Raw genomic sequence first — 18,057 nt, forward strand, 5'->3', positions numbered from 1 at the left:
AATGCCCGTAAGGGAAAGCGTGCGAGCGATACATTAGAAGAAAATAAACCAATGCTCATAAAAGGTAAATAATTAAATTGGGGAGTAACATCAGTGCTTCTTAAAACCCTGATCTATTAAATAGTAAACAGTATATATAAATAAACCAAACATGAAATATCACACACACATCCCCATCTGAAATACTTGTAAACCAATGTATTAATTAAAATGAAATAAAAAAAAAATATTATTTGTAATCCAATGAGATAATGGGGGTCATTCCGAGTTCGCTCGTTGCCGATTTTCGCTATGCTGCGATTTGTTGCTAAATGCGCATGCGCAAGGCACACAGGGCGCATGCGTTTAGTTATTTAACTAAAAACTTAGTAGATTTTCTGTGGATCCTGCGGCGCTTTTCAGTCGCACTGCTGATCGGTGAATGATTGACAGGAAAGGGGCGTTTCTGGGTGGTAACTGAGCGTTTTCCGGGAGTGTGCTAAAAAACGCAGGCGTGTCAGGGAAAAACGCGGGAGTGTCTGGAGAAACGGGGGAGTGGCTGGCCGAACGCAGGGCGTGTTTGTGATGTCAAACCAGGAACTAAACGGACCGAGCTGATCGCAATCTAGGAGTAGGTCTGGAGCTACTCAGAAACTGCAAGAAAATATTTATTAGCAGTTCTGCTAATTTTTCGTTCGCTATTCTGCTAAGCTAAGATACACTCCCAGAGGGTGGCGACCTAGCGTTTGCAATGCTGCTAAAAGCAGCTAGCGAGCGAACAACTCGGAATGAGAGCCGTTGTCAATGTGATCCAAGGGGGAAAAATAAGATTTTAAACCTACCGGTAAATCTATTTCTCCTAGTCCGTAGAGGATGCTGGGGACTCCGTAAGGACCATGGGGTATAGACGGGCTCCGGCAGGAGATGGGGCACCTACAAAGAACTTTGACTATGGGTGTGCACTGGCTCCTCCCTCTATGCCCCTCCTCCAGACCTCAGTTAGAGAACTGTGCCCAGAGGAAATGGACAATACAAGGCAGGATTTAGCAATCCAAGGGCAAGATTCATACCAGCCCACACCAATCATACCATGTAACCTGGAACATACATAACCAGTTAACAGTATGAACAACAACAACACTAACGGTCCAAGACCGATGTCAACTGTAACATAACCCTTATGTAAGCAACAACTATATACAAGTCTTGCAGAGTTTCCGCAGTGGGACGGGCGCCCAGCATCCTCTACGGACTAGGAGAAATAGATTTACCGGTAGGTTTAAAATCTTATTTTCTCTTACATCCTAGAGGATGCTGGGGACTCCGTAAGGACCATAGGGTTTATACCAAAGCATACAATCGGGCGGGAGAGTGCGTATGACTCTGCAGCACCGACTGAGCAAACGCTAGGTCCTCATCAGCCAGGGTATCAAACTTGTAGAATTTAGCAAAAGTGTTTGACCCCGACCAAGTCGCCGCTCGGCAAAGTTGTAAAGCCGAGACGCCTCGGGCAGCCGCCCAAGAAGAGCCCACCTTCCTAGTGGAATGGGCCTTAACCGAATTTGGTACCGGCAATCCAGCCGTAGAGTGAGCCTGCTGAATCGTATTACAGATCCAGCGAGCAATAGTCTGCTTCGAAGTAGGAACGCCAATCTTATTGGCCGCATACAGGACAAACAGAGCCTCTGTTTTCCTAATTCTAGCCGTCCTGGCTACATAAATCTTTAAGGCCCTGACTACGTCCAGGGATCTGGAATCCTTCAGGTCACCGGTAGCCACAGGCACCACAATAGGTTGATTCATATGGAACGACGAAACCACTTTAGGCAAAAATTGCGGACGTGTCCTCAATTCAGCTCGATCGACATGAAAAATCAAGTAGGGGCTCTTGTGTGAAAGAGCCGCCAATTCTGACACTCGCCTTGCTGATGCTAAGGCCAACAGCATGACCACCTTCCAGGTAAGAAATTTCAACTCAACCTTGTTAAGCAGTTCAAACCAGTGTGATTTTAGGAACTGCAACACCACGTTCAGGTCCCATGGTGCCACTGGAGGCACAAAAGTGGGCTGGATGTGCAGCACTCCCTTTACAAACGTCTGGACTTCTGGAAGAGAAGCCAATTCCTTCTGAAAGAAAATCGAGAGGGCCGAAATCTGTACCTTAACCGAGCCTAATTTCAGGCCCATATCCACTCCTGTCTGTAGGAAGTGGAGAAGACGACCCAGATGAAAATCTTCCGTAGGTGCATTCTTGGTCTCACACCAAGACACATACTTTCGCCAGATACGGTGATAATGTTTTATCGTCACCTCCTTCCTAGCCTTTATTAAAGTAGGGATGACCTCTTCCGGAATCCCCTTTTTTGCTAGGATTCGGCGTTCAACCGCCATGCCGTCAAACGTAACCGCGGTAAGTCTTGAAATACACAGGGCTCCTGCTGCAACAGGTCTTCCCTCAGAGGAAGAGGCCAGGGGTCTCCTGTGAGCATCTCTTGTAGATCCGAGTACCAGGCCCTTCGAGGCCAGTCTGGGACAACGAGTATCGTCTGTACTCTTCTTCGTCTTATGATCCTCAACACTTTCGTGATGAGAGGAAGAGGAGGAAACACATAGACCGACTCGAACACCCACGGTGTTACCAGTGCGTCTACTGCTACTGCCTGAGGGTCCCGAGACCTGGCGCAATACCTCCGAAGTTTTTTGTTGAGGCGTGACGCCATCATGTCTATTTGAGGAGTTCCCCAAAGACTTGTTACGTCTGCAAAGACTTCTTGATGAAGTCCCCACTCTCCTGGATGGAGATCGTGTCTGCTGAGGAAGTCTGCTTCCCAGTTGTCCACTCCCGGAATGAAGACAGCCGACAGAGCGCTTACATGATTTTCCACCCAGCGAAGTATCCTTGTGGCTTCCGCCATCGCGACTCTGCTTCTTGTCCCGCCTTGGCGGTTCACATGAGCCACTGCTGTGACATTGTCTGATTGAATCAGAACCGGTAGGTTTCGAAGAAAACTCTCCGCTTGTCGAAGGCCGTTGTAAATGGCCCTGAGTTCCAACACATTGATGTGTAGACAGGACTCCTGGTCTGACCAAAGACCCTGAAAAATCCTTCCCTGTGTGACCGATCCCCATCCTCGGAGGCTCGCGTCCGTGGTAACCAGGATCCAGTCCTGAATCCCGAACCTGCGACCCTCCAGCAGGTGAGCACTTTGCAACCACCACAGGAGGGATACTCTGGTTCCTGGGGACAGAGTTATTTTCCGATGTAAATGCAGATGGGACCCGGACCACTTGTCCAGAAGGTCCCATTGAAAAGTCCTTGCATGGAACCTTCCGAAGGGAATGGCCTCGTAGGCCGCCACCATTTTCCCCAGAACTCGAGTGCATTGGTGAACTGACACCCTTTTCGGTTTTAGTAGTTCTCTGACCATGTTCTGGATGTCTTGGGCTTTCTCTATTGGGAGGAAGACCTTCATTTGTTCCGTATCCAGTATCATACCTAGGAACGGCAGTCGAGTTGTCGGAATCAACTGTGACTTTGGTAGATTTAGAATCCAACCGTGTTGCTGGAGCACTCTCAGAGAGAGCGCCACACTGCTCAGCAATCTCTCTCTTGATCTCGCTTCTATCAGGAGATCGTCCAAGTATGCGATAATTTTGACACCATGCTTGCGCAGGACCACCATCATTTCCGCCATTATCTTGGTGAAAATCCTCGGGGCTGTGGAAAGTCCAAACGGCAACGTCTGAAATTGGTAATGACAATCCTGTACAGCGAATCTCAGGTATTCCTGATGGGGGGCATATATGGGGACATGAAGGTACACATCCTTTATGTCCAGAGACACCATAAACTCCCCCTCCTCCATGTTGGCTATTATCGCTCTGAGTGATTCCATTTTGAATTTGAATCTGTTTATGTACAGGTTTAGGGATTTCAGATTCAAAATCGGTCTGACCGAACCGTCCGGTTTCGGGACCACAAATAGGGTTGAGTAGTAACCTCTTCCCTGCTGGTGCAGGGGAACCTTGATCATCACTTGCTGTATACACAGCGTTTGAATTGCAGCTAACACTACATCCCTTTCCGATGTGGAAGCTGGTAGGGCCGATTTGAAAAATCGGCGCGGGGGCACCTCCTCGAACTCCAGTTTGTAACCCTGGGAAACTATTTCCAACACCCAGGGATTCAGGTCCGAACTGACCCAGGCCTGACTGAAAAGTCGAAGACGTGCCCCCACCGGTGCGGACTCCCTCAGGGGAGCCCCAGCGTCATGCTGTGGGTTTTGGAGCAGCCGGGGAGGACTTTTGTTCCTGGGCACCTGCCGCAGCAGGTGCTCTCTTGCCTCTGCCCTTACCTCTGGTGAGGAAAGAGGATCCCGACCTCTTTTGGACTTGTGCGACCGAAAAGACTGCATCTGATAGGGTGTTACTTTCTTTTGCTGTTGGGGAATATATGGTAAAAAATTTGATTTACCTGCTGTAGCTGTGGAAACCAGGTCCGTCAGCCCATCCCCAAACAATACATCCCCCTTATAGGGTAGTACTTCCATATGTTTCTTGGAATCCGCATCACCCGTCCATTGGCGAGTCCATAAGGATCTTCTCGCTGAGATAGCCATGGCATTGGCCCTAGAAGCTAGCAATCCAATGTCCCTTTGAGCATCCCTCACAAATAAGACTGCGTCTTTTATATGGGCTAGAGTTAGGAATATAGTGTCCTTATCCATAGTATCAATTTGATCTGTCAGCTCATCTGTCCAAGCTGCAATTGCGCTACACACCCATGCCGACGCAATCGTCGGTCTTTGCACAGCACCCGTATGAGAATAAATACCCTTTAAGGTAGTTTCTTGCCTGCGATCTGCTGGGTCTTTAAGGGCCACTGTGTCAGGAGACGGTAGCGCCACTTTCTTGGATAAGCGCGTCAGGGCCTTGTCCACAGTGGGGGGTAATTTCCAAATCTCCCTGTCCTGCTTAGGGAAATGGTATGCCATAAAAATTCTTTTGGGGATCTGCGGTCTCTTATCCGGAGTCTCCCAAGCTTTTCCAAAGAACTCATTTAATTCATGAGATGTGGGAAAATTAATAATCTGTTTCTTTTCCTTAAACATGTGTACCCTTGTGTCGGGGACTGAGGGTTCATCCACAATATGCAACACATCCCTTATTGCCACAATCATACACTGAATAGTTTTAGTCACCCTAGGGTGCAATTTTACTTCGTCATAGTCGACACTGGAATCAGAATCCATGTCGGTAGTAGTGTCTTGTGTTAAGGGACGCTTTTGAGACCCCGACGGGCCCTGTGAGTCGGTCCAATCAGAGGATTGACCGCCTGATGTCCCCCCTAAACCAGCCTTATCAAGCCTTTTATGTAAAGATGCCACACTTGCATGCAACGTATGCCACATGTCCATCCAATCAGGAGTCGGCACAACAGACGGGGACACACCACTCACTTGCTCCACCTCCTCCTTGGAGAAGCCTTCCGCCTCATACATGTCGACACACACGTACCGACACCCCACACACACAGGGATTTACCTATAAGGGGACAAAACCCCAACCAGGCCCTTAGGAGAGACAGAGAGATAGAGTATGCCAGCACACACCCAGCGCTTAAAAACACTGGAATATACAATCAGATAGCGCTTTTATATGTTTATAATCGTAATCTCCACTCACTGCGTCGCCAAAGTGCCCCCCTCCTCCTTTTCCAACCTGTGAAGCTCAGCAGGGGAGAGAACAGGGAGCCAGCGTTTTCTCATGCAGCCTCTGTGGAGAAAATGGCGCTGGTTAGTGCTGAGGATCAAGCCCCGCCCACCCGACGGCGGGCTTCGGTCCCTTCATCATATATTAATAAAATGGCGGGGGTCCGCGGATTTACTGTCCCCCAGCCTAATCCACCTTATTAATGGCCAAATCGAGGTTTATTGCTGCCCAGGGCGCCCCCCCCCCCCCCCCCTGCGCCCTGCACCCTTCAGTGCCTGCTGTGTGTGTGTGACTGGGAGCAATGGCGCGCAGCTTACCGCTGCACGCTTACCTCATGAAGATCTGATGTCTTCTGCCGCCTGAAGTCTTTTCCTCAATACTCACCAGGCTTCTATCTTCGGCATCTGTGAGGAGGACGGTGGCGGCGCGGCTCCGGGACGAACCCCAGGTGAGACCTGTGTTCCGACTCCCTCTGGAGCTAATGGTGTCCAGTAGCCTAGAAGCAGTGCCCAACTTTACAAGCCAGCTCTGCTTCTCTCTCCTCGGTCCCACGATGCAGGGAGCCTGTTGCCAACAGGACTCCCTGAAAATAAAAAACCTAACAAAATTATTTTTCCACAGAAAACTCTGGAGAGCTCTCTGCAGTGCACCCATTCTCCTCTGGGCACAAGATCTAACTGAGGTCTGGAGGAGGGGCATAGAGGGAGGAGCAAGTGCACACCCATAGTCAAAGTTCTTTTTAGGTGCCCTATCTCCTGCCGGAGCCCGTCTATACCCCATGGTCCTTACGGAGTCCCCAGCATCCTCTAGGACGTAAGAGAAAAAATAATTTAAAAAGCACCATTCATGAACTGTTTTGTAATGTATATAATGTGTCTGTCCAAAAAACTAAACTCCAGTCTATACCAGTTGCTGTGGAACTCCAGTTGCTGTTGCATATTGAATATCCCTGTACTACACAGTAGAGAAGTAGAGAAGATCCAACATTTCCATTTGTAACTTCCAAACAATTTAGTACAGCAATTCCGTAAGTAGATATTATGACCTGGCACTGGGTTGCTGTAGGTGGGCGCTATGAAGTAAGGGGGTGCCTGGGGGCGCTAAAGAGATAAGTAGGAGAAGGTAAAAGCACTGTTTTTAGGGAGGGGCTGTGCTTCCTATTTCTGCAGTGCACAGCACCACCCACCCTCCCCTGATAGGCTGCAGTGGGACCCCCGTTTCCTCCACTCTACTGGCCACACTAATACCCCTTTTCCACTAGAAGTCTTGGGTCTGACCCGGGATTTGGAACACGGTTCCAAACCAGGTCAGATCCGAGACGGACCCCTTTTCCACAACGGCGCCGACCCGGGAATATCCTGGGTCGGCGCTGTTTACACTGCACCCGGGTGCTGTGTCTTCTGACCGGTGCTTGGAGATTATGTCATCTCCAAGCGTCGGAAAAACCGGCACAGCGGGACCCTCAGGGCATGGCTTCGGTCCTGTTAGGCCATGGCCCCAATTTGATGCTACCCACCGTCATGCTGGGGGCAAGCCCAGCACTCTGGAAGCTGCTGGGCTGCCCCCAGCCTCCGCACACACGGTCAGCGCTGCTGTCTGCATAGCAGGACAGACAGCAGCGCTGACAGCATGCTCTGTCCCACCCAACCTCCTGACCGCCCACGGGACACTGCAGTCAGGGAGGAATGGGCTCTTAACATGCTGTAAACAGGTCCCGGGTCCGATGACCCATGTAACCCGTTTACCTACACCCTTACCCAGGGCATTACCTGGTGCAACCCAGGTAGCTACCTGGGTAAGATTCCGGGGTCACTTGACCCAGGTTTCTTCAAAGGGAGCCATTTCCACTACCAAAAAACCCGGGCCAATGCGCACCCGTGCAAAACCCTCCCTTTTTTTTTGAGCTAGTGGAAAAAGGGTCTGAGTGGCGACAAACTTAAAAAAAAAGTGCACAGAGGGGAACTGATATGTCATCATTAGTTCCTCTCTATTACACAGATCGGTATAAGGGATGCTAAATTTGGGCAAATCAGGGTCCTTATGCCTATACTGTATGTGGTGAGGGCAGAAGCAGATGTGGAGAGATGAGAGAAAAGGTCTGAGGGAGTCAGCAGAGAACTATCAGAGAAGGGAATATGAGGTTGTGACAATTGAAAGAGGGGGGGCTATAGGCTTAACAGAGTGGGGTTTATGTTATCACCACTAATTATATATTATATTTGGAAAGATGTCAGCAAGGGGGTAAATGGCCAACTGTCACCATTGGTTTTTGAGTCATAAATTTAATAAAAACATTAATTCCATCACAATATAATGAATCAATATTTCTTTTTTTAAATACTGTTTAAAGTTGTTAATTAAATAAAAACAATGAGTGATCGCAAAAACGCGCTAAAGCGTGTATTTTACCCCATAATGAGGATCGGGGACTCGCTTTTACAAAATGAGTGCGTCCCTGGGGACGCGCTCCATTGTAGGCAGTTCTGTAGCTCCTTTGATCTCTCTGCCGGGTCCCGCTGCCAATCTTGTGGCTTCTTTGAAGTCACGGCCAATCACAATAGTCTCCCTCTCAAACCCCTCCAAAAGCCGGGCTTCCGTGAGGACTGTTAGACGGGGAGGAGGAGCTGTTGGTGCCTTTCACTCCCGTATGCAGCTGCTGCACCCGGCATACTCAGAAGGCGGACCGAACTGCGGCGTTAACAGGCTTTCTCGGCGGCCACCTGTCTCCTCCCCATCCCGGCGCTGCTATTCACTTCTCCCCCTCACCGCCGCGGCCACTCAGGATGCGGGGGCATGCGCCGGTGAATTCCAAGGCTAGGCGCGGATTCCGCAACGCTGAGTCCTAAGTGGCCGCGGCGGTGAGGGGTAGAAGTGTATAGCAGCGACGGGATGGGGAGGAGACAGGTGGCCGCCGAGAAAGCCTGTTAACTGCGGCCAGGTAATTAAGATGAAGAGTTTGACATGCAAGTTCATTTGTTTATCAGCGCAACGTACTGCGGCCCTTATTATTCTGTGATTCATATGCTCATCATTACACATGCATATTGTGCAAACGCGCCGAAACTGTAACACCACCAGGCTTAGTGTTAGACCCATCTAACCAGACCGCTAACCTATAGCGTCCAAGCGGCAGCAGCCTGCTCTCCATGCAGGAACTTGTAGTTCAACAACCAGACACCTACAGCACACCTCTCAACTTTTTATGAGGTAAAACTGGGACAATAGCATACAGGCAAGCAAGTAGCGCCCCTGACCACTGCACCATTACATTCCCTAAAAGCACCCTGTACCCTATTTACCATTGCCCTCTTCTCTCTGCCTACATTAAGCCCTGTTGGGAGGTATGCTGCAGGTGGTTCATCTCTGATCTATACCATACACAGCTGGGGTGACACGAATAACAGAAGGCGGCATCATGGAGACGTAGCTTTTACACAGAGGGGGCAGCCATTTTGTGAAGGTCAACCTACAATCAGGAAAAAGCAGTGCCTCAGATATCAGACATCGCACCAGCGGTAGTTGTACTGGAATACCAGTCGCCAATGTCCCTTTATTATTGCCAACACCACTACCTTACAATACCTGAAACCTCTACCAGCTATAATGGTTATTCTGCAATTTTATGTCTCAAGTGTCCCAACACCTCTTAGATTGTAAGCTCATTTGGGTAGGGCCATGAACCAGAATAACTGACTGAGGTTTCACCAATAAATCAGCGCCGGGATGGGGAGGAGACAGGTGGCCGCCGAGAAAGCCTGTTAACGCCGCAGTTCGGTCCGCCTTCTGAGTATGCCGGGTGCCGCAGCTGCATACGGGAGTGAAAGGCACCAACAGCTCCTCCTCCCCGTCTAAGGGCTGTAACACACTGGCCGGTTTCTCCCGGATGGCAAAAAGCCGGACAAACTTTGTCCGGCTTTTTGCCATCCAGGAGAAACCGGCAGAGTCTGTCACACAGGACAGCTTTGAGCCGTGTGTGATGCTGTGCGCATGCGCAGCATCAGACACGGCTTGGAAAAAAACCGTTGTGTGTGAAAGCTCCCCTTCACACACACGGTTCACTGGCTGCAAAGACGGCCCGGCAGCCGGACCTTCCAGTGGTGAGACCCGGCTGCAACCCGGCAGCCGGGCCGGGGCCGTGCAGTGTGAAGGGACCCTAGCCCTCACACTGTTAACTACAATGCCGGCACGGGAAAAACCCAGCTCGTGTGTTTTAGCCCTTGAGTCCTCCCGGAAGCCCGGCTATTGGAGGGGTTTGAGAGGGATGGCAACAGCTAACGATTAAAACACTGGGGGTGAGGGCAGTGCCCAGCATACACCAACACAAATGCACACATTGACCAGCATAGTTACCCCACCCCCATATACCCACACCCTCCAAAGCCACACAGTGCCATCACATGCACCCCACCACACAGTGCCCATCATACACACACCCAATATCCACACATTGCCCATTACACACACACACCCAATATCCACACATTGCCCATTACACACCCCCCCAATACCCACACATTGGTCATTATACACACCCCCAATACCCACACATTGGCCATTATACACACTCACACAGTGCCAATTATACACACACCCAATATCCACACATTGCCCATTACACACTCACACAGTGCCAATCATACGCACTCCCCACAACGTGTTCACAGTGCCCATTATACACACACTCATCTGACACCCACTCCACTGACACCCGTGATCACTGTGTCTGGGGACGACAACTGGGGCTCCGAGATGGTGGCTACAATGTGTCTAAGTGGTCACCTGGCGCAATGTGTGTAACGTGCTCTACCTGGCGCAGTGTGTATAACGTGCTCTACCTGGCGCAGTGTGTATAATGTGCTCTGCCTGGCGCAGTGTGTGTAACGTGCTCTGCCTGGCGCAATGTGTGTAACGTGCTCTGCCTGGCGCAATGTGTGTAACGTGCTCTGCCTGGCGCAATGTGTGTAACGTGCTCTACCGGGCGCATTATGTGTAATGTGCTCTACCTGGTGCATTGTGTGTAATGTGCTCTACCGGGCGCATTGTGTATAACGAGCTCTACTGGGCGCAATGTGTATAATAATGCGCTCTAACTGGCGCAATGTGTATAAAGTGCTCTACCTGGCGTAATGTGTAGAACGTGTTCTACCTGGCACAATGTGTATAATGTGCTCTACTTGGAGCAAAGTGTATAGCGAGCTGTACCTGGAGCAAAGTGTATAACGTGCTGTAACCTGGTGCAATATGTATAATGTGCTCTACCTGGTGCAATATGTATAACGTGCTCTACCTGGCGCAGTGTGTATAGGAGGTTCTACCTGGTGCAATCTGTATAAGCGGCACTACTGTGTGGTGTAATGTGAATTGGCACTATTATGTGGTCACGCCCCTTCCACATGAAGCCACGCCCCTCAAATTTTGTGGCACGCCGAAGGCGCGCACTGCCTATACTTTCCGGTCTAGTAAGGTGGAACACCAATTCACTTTTTGCCTAAGGGCACCAAAATGTCTAGTTACAGCTCTGGTGCAGGGTGTCCTGCATGCTACACAGCCCAGCAGCACTGTCACCCCATCCCCCCCACCTTGCAATACTTTTGTAGTGTCCAAACAAGATTAAGATTAATAAGAACCTTCATTCCGATGGGACCCAGAAAAAGACCGGTAGGACCCCAATTTTTGAAAGTGAGGGGTCCCTGGGACCCACTTTTTTTTTGGATCAGCGCGATCACTGAACATGAACAATTTGTTTTGAGCAATGGCCTCAGCAGGAGGGGGTCACTGCTATAAATTTATGTAACCAAAAGGGCAGCGGCCTGAAAGTGTTTGAGCATCACTGATTTAGGCCATGCCCCAATCTAGTCAAACTACACCCCTATCTACCAAGGCCCTTCCATTTTGGTAAAGGTCACATTCATTAAAATGGATACCACATTAAATGTATGTAAACCTGAAACTGCCCCAGAAAAATCGGGACTGTCGAAAGTATCACGTACTGTAGAAAGACTAAAAGGAGAGCAGAAACACAACATAACAAAAATCTGGTCATTGGATTTCTTATGCTTCTTTAATAAGCAAGGCTAATACAGCTGATTTACTGCTAAGTTTAAGAACCAAGAATTGTCTTTGAAGCTATCAGGTAAGACCCATACACCCTGGGCGATTTTGAGCTGAAAGCAGCTCACTTTTGGTGTGTTGAGCTGCTTTCAGCTCAAAGCCGCCCAGTGTGTATGCACAAGCGATGAGCGCTGAGGCGCACTCCCGCTTAATCGCTGGCAGCCGCCATTCATCTGCTGGTATTACCAGTAGATGAACGGCGGGGTGAGCGGCTTTCCATAGCGTCCTGCTATGGAAAGCAGTTCACCACCGCTGACATCGCTGGGCAGGGGGGAAAAGCGCTCAGTGTGTATGCACTGAGCGATTTTCAGCCCAGCGATGTCAGCCAACATCGCTGTGCATACACGCTGGGCAAAAACGCCCAGTGTGTATGCACCTTAAGAACACAAAAAGAAAATGTAAGATAAAAAAGCATGGAGGGCACAGGGCTGCCTATGGAATGTCAGTGGGGAGATGTATCACAGCTTGGAGAGAGAAAAAGTACTACCCAATCAGCTCCTAGCTGTCATTTCTCAGTTTAAGCTGAGAACATGTGGTACCCAGAACTAAACTGCTTCAGAATGTCATTAAACTGTTCAGAACATAAAAATATGTATCCTCGCCACGCTTCAGGCAAGGTTACTATTCCCAATAGATGTCCACGTGGATAGTGTCCTGAGGCAGCTTTGTTATGCTAGCCCAGGGGGTACCATGTTCTGTACTTGAGCCCATTTTTCAAACACAGCCTTTAAAATGACAGGAGCTGACTGGTTGGTACTTTAGCTCTCTCCAAGGTTTGATACATCTCTCCCAGGATGTGGAGACACCTTGTTGGCAGCATAGCTGCACTACTAAGGCATGCCTTGGTCGCAGAACATTGCATCCCTGGGTCTGGTATAGAAGTTTCACTTTAATTAGATACACAGTCATTAGGTTGACCCCATATTGTTGCCAGAGTTAAAAAGTTAACATAGAAATGGTCAACACAAAAAATGGTCGACCTTAAGCATTGTCTACCTTTTACCTGTCGACCCTTTTAACCATACTGACCTTATGCATGTCGACCATATGGTATCAACCTATTGACTATCTAGTTCTAGACAAAACTAAATTGAAGACAAAACTGAGGCCCTTTGGGTCACCACAGAAACCGGGGAGACGGACATTATTCGCATTGGGGTGATCTATAGACCACAAGGCCAGGGGCAGAATTTGGACAGGAACCTATTGTTGGACATAACTGAAATTAGAGATGAGCGGGTTCGGTTTTACTCGGATTTACACGAATCTCCTTATTGGCTCACGGACGTCACATGTTTTGGTTAGCCAATAAGAAAAATCCAGAAAAAAAGAACTTGCGATAATTCTGGAGTTAAGAACCGAGTAAATCCGAACCTGCTCATCTCTAACTAAAATGGCTTTAAAGGGAGAAGTCATAATCATGACCTGATGTAAACTGGGAGGGGTCTTTTGCAAGTTCAGCTACAAGTGGCAAATTTCTAAATTCCTTACAGGGAGCATCTCTCAAGCAATTGAGGGAGCCCACTCCCAAAGACTCAATATTAGATTTAATTCTTACAAATGGTGACAGGATATCAGACATATATATGTGGGTGAGCACCTGGGATCCAGTGATCATCAAGCAGTATGGTTTAGTATGAAGACAGGATCCAACTCCTATCACACAAAAACAAAGGTGTTGGATTTTAGAAATGCTGACTTTGCAAAAATGGGGAGATGTTTAAGTGATTCATTGGCGGACTGGAGGAACTTGGAAGGAGTGCAGGAGAGGTGGGAAAAACTGAAAAGTGCAATTCTAAGGGCAACAGACCTTTGTATTAAAAGGGTTAGGAAAAGCACCATGAAAAGGAAGTTAGTGTGGTTCACAAAAGAAGCATCAACTAGTGTGAAAGCAAAAAAGATGGCTTTTAGGAAATACAAACAGACTCGAAATAATAACGACAAAGACGTAAATCTTGACAGACGGAAGGATGCTAAGAAAGTGATCATACATGCAAAGGCAGAAGCTGAGGAGAAAATGGCCCAGTCAGTAGATAAAGGGGGCAAAACTTTTTTTAAGTATATAAATGAAAGGAGAAAATCAAATGGAGGAATAATAAGACTTAAGACAGAGAGTGAGAATTTGGTGGAGGGAGACAAGGCAATAGCAGATCACCTAAATAATTATTTTTGCTCAGTATTTACTACAGAAGAAGGGAAGGGGCCACACTTAAGTTGCAAGGATTTCATAAAAATAAGGTAAATGAAAGTACATTTATGGAGGAGAAGGGCCAAACAGAACTTTCAAAACTAAAAGTGGATAAATCAATGGTGCCAGATGGGATACACCCAATGATACTAAAAGAGCTAAAATATGTGCTGGTGGCACCATTAACAGAATTATTTAACAAGTCACTAAATACAGGTGCCATTCCAGAGGACTGGAAAAGAGCGAATGTAGTTCCACTGTACAAAAGTGGAAGCAAGGAAGAAGCAAGTAACTACAGACCAGTAAGCCTTACATCAGTAGTAGGGAAAGTAATGGAAAAACTTTTAAAAGAAAGAGTTGTGGAATATCTTAAATCAAACAACTTACAGGATCCAAAACAGCATGGATTTACTGGTGGGAGATCATGCCAAACAAATCTTATTGACTTTTTTGACTCTGTGACGAAAATAATAGATCAAGGGGGAGCTGTAGATGTAGCATATCTAGACTTTAGTAAGGGATTTGACACTGTCCCACATCGCAGCCTGCTAAATAAACTTGAAAGCATGGGGGTGGATTATAAATCAGTTAAATGGATAAGAACCTGGTTGCAGGATAGGAAACAGACAGTTGTAGTAAATGGAGTGCAATCTATGGAGGGAAATGTTACCAGTGGAGTATCTCAGGGATCTGTACTTGGACCAGTTCTCTTTAATATCTTTGTTGGTGACATTGGAAATGGTATTGAAGGGACAGTATGCCTTTTTGCAGATGATACAAAGATATGCAACAGGGTAGACACACCGGGAGGGGTAAAACAAATGATTGATGACCTAGATAGGCTTGAGAAATGGTCAAGAACTTGGCAACTGCAGTTTAATGTTCTTGACCATGCAATGCAAGTCAGATGCTTGGTTGCATAGGGAGAGAAATCAGCAGCAGGAAAAAAGTAGTAATAATGCCACTGTATAGGTAAGTCATTGGTACGGCTTCATCTGGAATACTGTGCCCAGTTCTGGAGACCATATCTCCAGAAGGATATAAAAACATTAGAGAGAGTACAAAGAAGTGCAACTAAAATGTTGCCTGGCCTACATCACAAAACTTAAGGCCCATACACACTGGGCGATTTTGAGCTGAAAGCAGCTCACTTTTGGTGTTTTGAGCTGCTTTCAGCTCAAAACCGCTCAGTGTATATGCCCCGGCGATGAGAGATGAGCGCTGATGTGCGCCCCCGATTCATCGCTGGTGGCCGCCGTTAATCTGCTGGTATTGCCAGCGGATGAATGGCGGGGTGAACAGGTTTCCATAGCATCCTGCTATGGAAAGCCGTTCACCCCCGCTGACAATGCTGGGCAGGAGAAGGGGGGGGGGGGGGAATCGCTCAGTGTGTATGTACTGAACGATTTTCAGCCTAGCGATGTCAGCGATCATCACTATGCATACACGCTGGGCAAGAACACCTAGTGTGTATGCCCTTTTACACGGAAAGGCTAAAAGATCTTAACATGTATAGTTTGGAGGAGAGAAGGGAAAGGGGGGACATGATAGAAACTTTCAAATATACCAAAGGTTTTAACAAAGTTCAGGAGGGAAACATTCTTCAAAGGAAGAGAAGTATTAGAACTTGAGGACATACACTGACACTGGAGGGAGGCAGGTTCAGGGGAAACTTAAGGAAAAATTGATGATGGGAGGCTAAGTGGAATAGCCTCCCATCAGAGGTGGTAGAGGCTAAGAGTGTAGAGCAATATAAACATGCTTGGGATAGGCATGTGAATATCCTTATATAGAATTAAGGTTCAAAAAGGGTTGAGATTACCTAAAGGATAAAAAAAAATGGGCAGACTAGATGGGCCAAGTGGTTCTTATCTGCTGTCAAATTCTATGTTTCTATGTTTAGACCATGGGTCTTCAACCTGTGGCCCTCCAGCTGCTGTGAAACTATGCATCCCAGCATGCCCTGCCACAGTTTTGCTATTAAGGTATGCTAAAACTGAGGCAGGGCATGCTGGAATGTGTAGTTCCACAGCAGCTGGAGGGCTGCAGTTTGAAGACCCATGATCTGGACAGTGTAGATCTATTGTATCATCCTGATAGCCCGTCCCCATCCCTGTCTTGGTTGCCATTCATAGGGTATACAACATTAGGTCTATTAAATACACTGCAAACAACCTACAGTATTTGTTTTCCTTATTCTATCTTGAATAAGACATTTCAAATGCAATATAGGATTAGCTATAGTTATAGGGTAAGAGATACCTCTTCTACTTATATTATTATTGTATAATATTATTGAATAAAGCTTCAAAGGTTTTGCTAGAGGTTTCAATTGTTTGTCAGCAAGGTAACAGTGGAACAACCCCTACATGGCTATTACTAAAGAGTATAGTATCTGTGTAAATGATAGGTCTTCTGAATGAATGTGAAACAGATTATTCTGTGAAGGGTCCATGCGGACTATGTATTAAGGTGCCGTGAGTTATGCAGTAATAGGTATGGAATGTCTGTATAATACACCAAGGAGCGATATACAATATTTGGACCAGATGGAAATATCTTTGCTCTGAATACTTCACATTAAAATGCATTCCATAGCATTTTGCTTATACTGGAGATGGACAAAACTGCATATGATATATCACCATCAGCTCATCTTTCTGCGGGATATTATTAGGCCAGTCCAAGGTCACACCGATGTTCTCATGTCCTACGGCTTCCTCACTAGTATCCCTAAAGAACCCTCAACAACATGGTACAAAACCACAGCCACCACTAATTACTTCAACTGCTAAACATTTTATATTGCTAATAGTATGTACAGTACTTTGCTTTTGGAATCAAAATAAAAAAATGTCACTGTGATCGTCTTTTTCGGCTAGAAATAGAAATCAGTGGGTAATTGAAATATTCTTATTATATAATGTTTAACACACATGTTGTTTCAGGCTCGTGTTCACTGGTGTATGATTGCATACTCTCAAACTGTACCTTTTTGGCAGGTACAGCACCTTTTTTTATGGTCTGTACTTGCCAAAAAATGGCTTTGTACCGATTCTTGACTCTGCAGATTTCCATTGAAAGTATAGTAAAGGGGGAGTGGTCACACTCCCTTTACCCATGGCCACGCCCCATTTTCACATTTGTACCGGTTTTTATGTGTAAAATGTTGGAGGGTATGTGATTGCCTATTTTATTATATTATTTTCCTGCTGCAATATCTGTCTGTTAGTAACTGAGGGGCAGATTTATTAAGCCTGGTGAAGTGATAAAGTGGAAGGTGATAAAGCACCAGCCAATCAGCTGCTACCTTCCATGTTACAGGCTGGATTTGAAAAATGACAGTTAGGAGCTGACTGGTTGGTGCGTTCTCACCTTTCACTACATCACTTCACCAGGCTTAATAAATCTGCCCCTGAATTTATTCTATTCTATTAACAGAGGAGCCTGTGTATTAAGCCTTGGAGAGAGATAAAGTACCAACCAACCAGCTTCTGTCAATTTTCAAACACAGCCTGTAACATGGCAGTTAGGAGCTGATTGACTAGTACTTTATCTCTCTCCAAGGCTTATAGTACATAGGCCCCTACGTTTATTCGCTACTATAAGAACTCTCCCATCACATGTCGTATCCCTGAGGGATTTTACATCCCAGAGACCACAGCTCCCAAAGTGCTTATTCCTGAATCTGTCCCTAATGGTCAGTTCTCCTGGAAACTATATCATGGCCAACATCATACAGCTAGTGATCAAATCAAGTGTATACAAACTACTGACTGAACGGTCTGCTGGGCCAATGGATTATATGATGTGCTAAAATGTTTGTCCCTGACATGCAGAGTCAGGGGTAGAAGATTCTTCCACCCTCTTCAGGTGCCGTCTCCTCCCTCTGCCCACCCCTATCCCCCAAAGAATTAGTTATGAGTTGCATAGTGCACTCTCCATCCTGCTGCAGTGCATCCAGTCTTTCCGAATCCCAGCTTGGAACCGACAGTGGGGAACCACCATATCTCTTTCACATTGCCAGAATGATAACAGTATCCCGATCCTGTGGCTGACCAATTACT

General features: G+C 47.1%; 1 protein-coding gene across 5 annotated transcripts in view; it reads right to left on the reverse strand.

Annotated features, from left to right (window-relative positions):
• The window catches only part of SACS (sacsin molecular chaperone), a 173,752-nt gene that overhangs the window by 106,871 nt on the left and 48,824 nt on the right, over nucleotides 1-18,057 (reverse strand). The window lies entirely within an intron of this gene.

The sequence above is a fragment of the Pseudophryne corroboree genome, chromosome 2 (assembly GCF_028390025.1).
Source record: "Pseudophryne corroboree isolate aPseCor3 chromosome 2, aPseCor3.hap2, whole genome shotgun sequence".
Lineage (NCBI taxonomy): Eukaryota > Metazoa > Chordata > Amphibia > Anura > Myobatrachidae > Pseudophryne > Pseudophryne corroboree.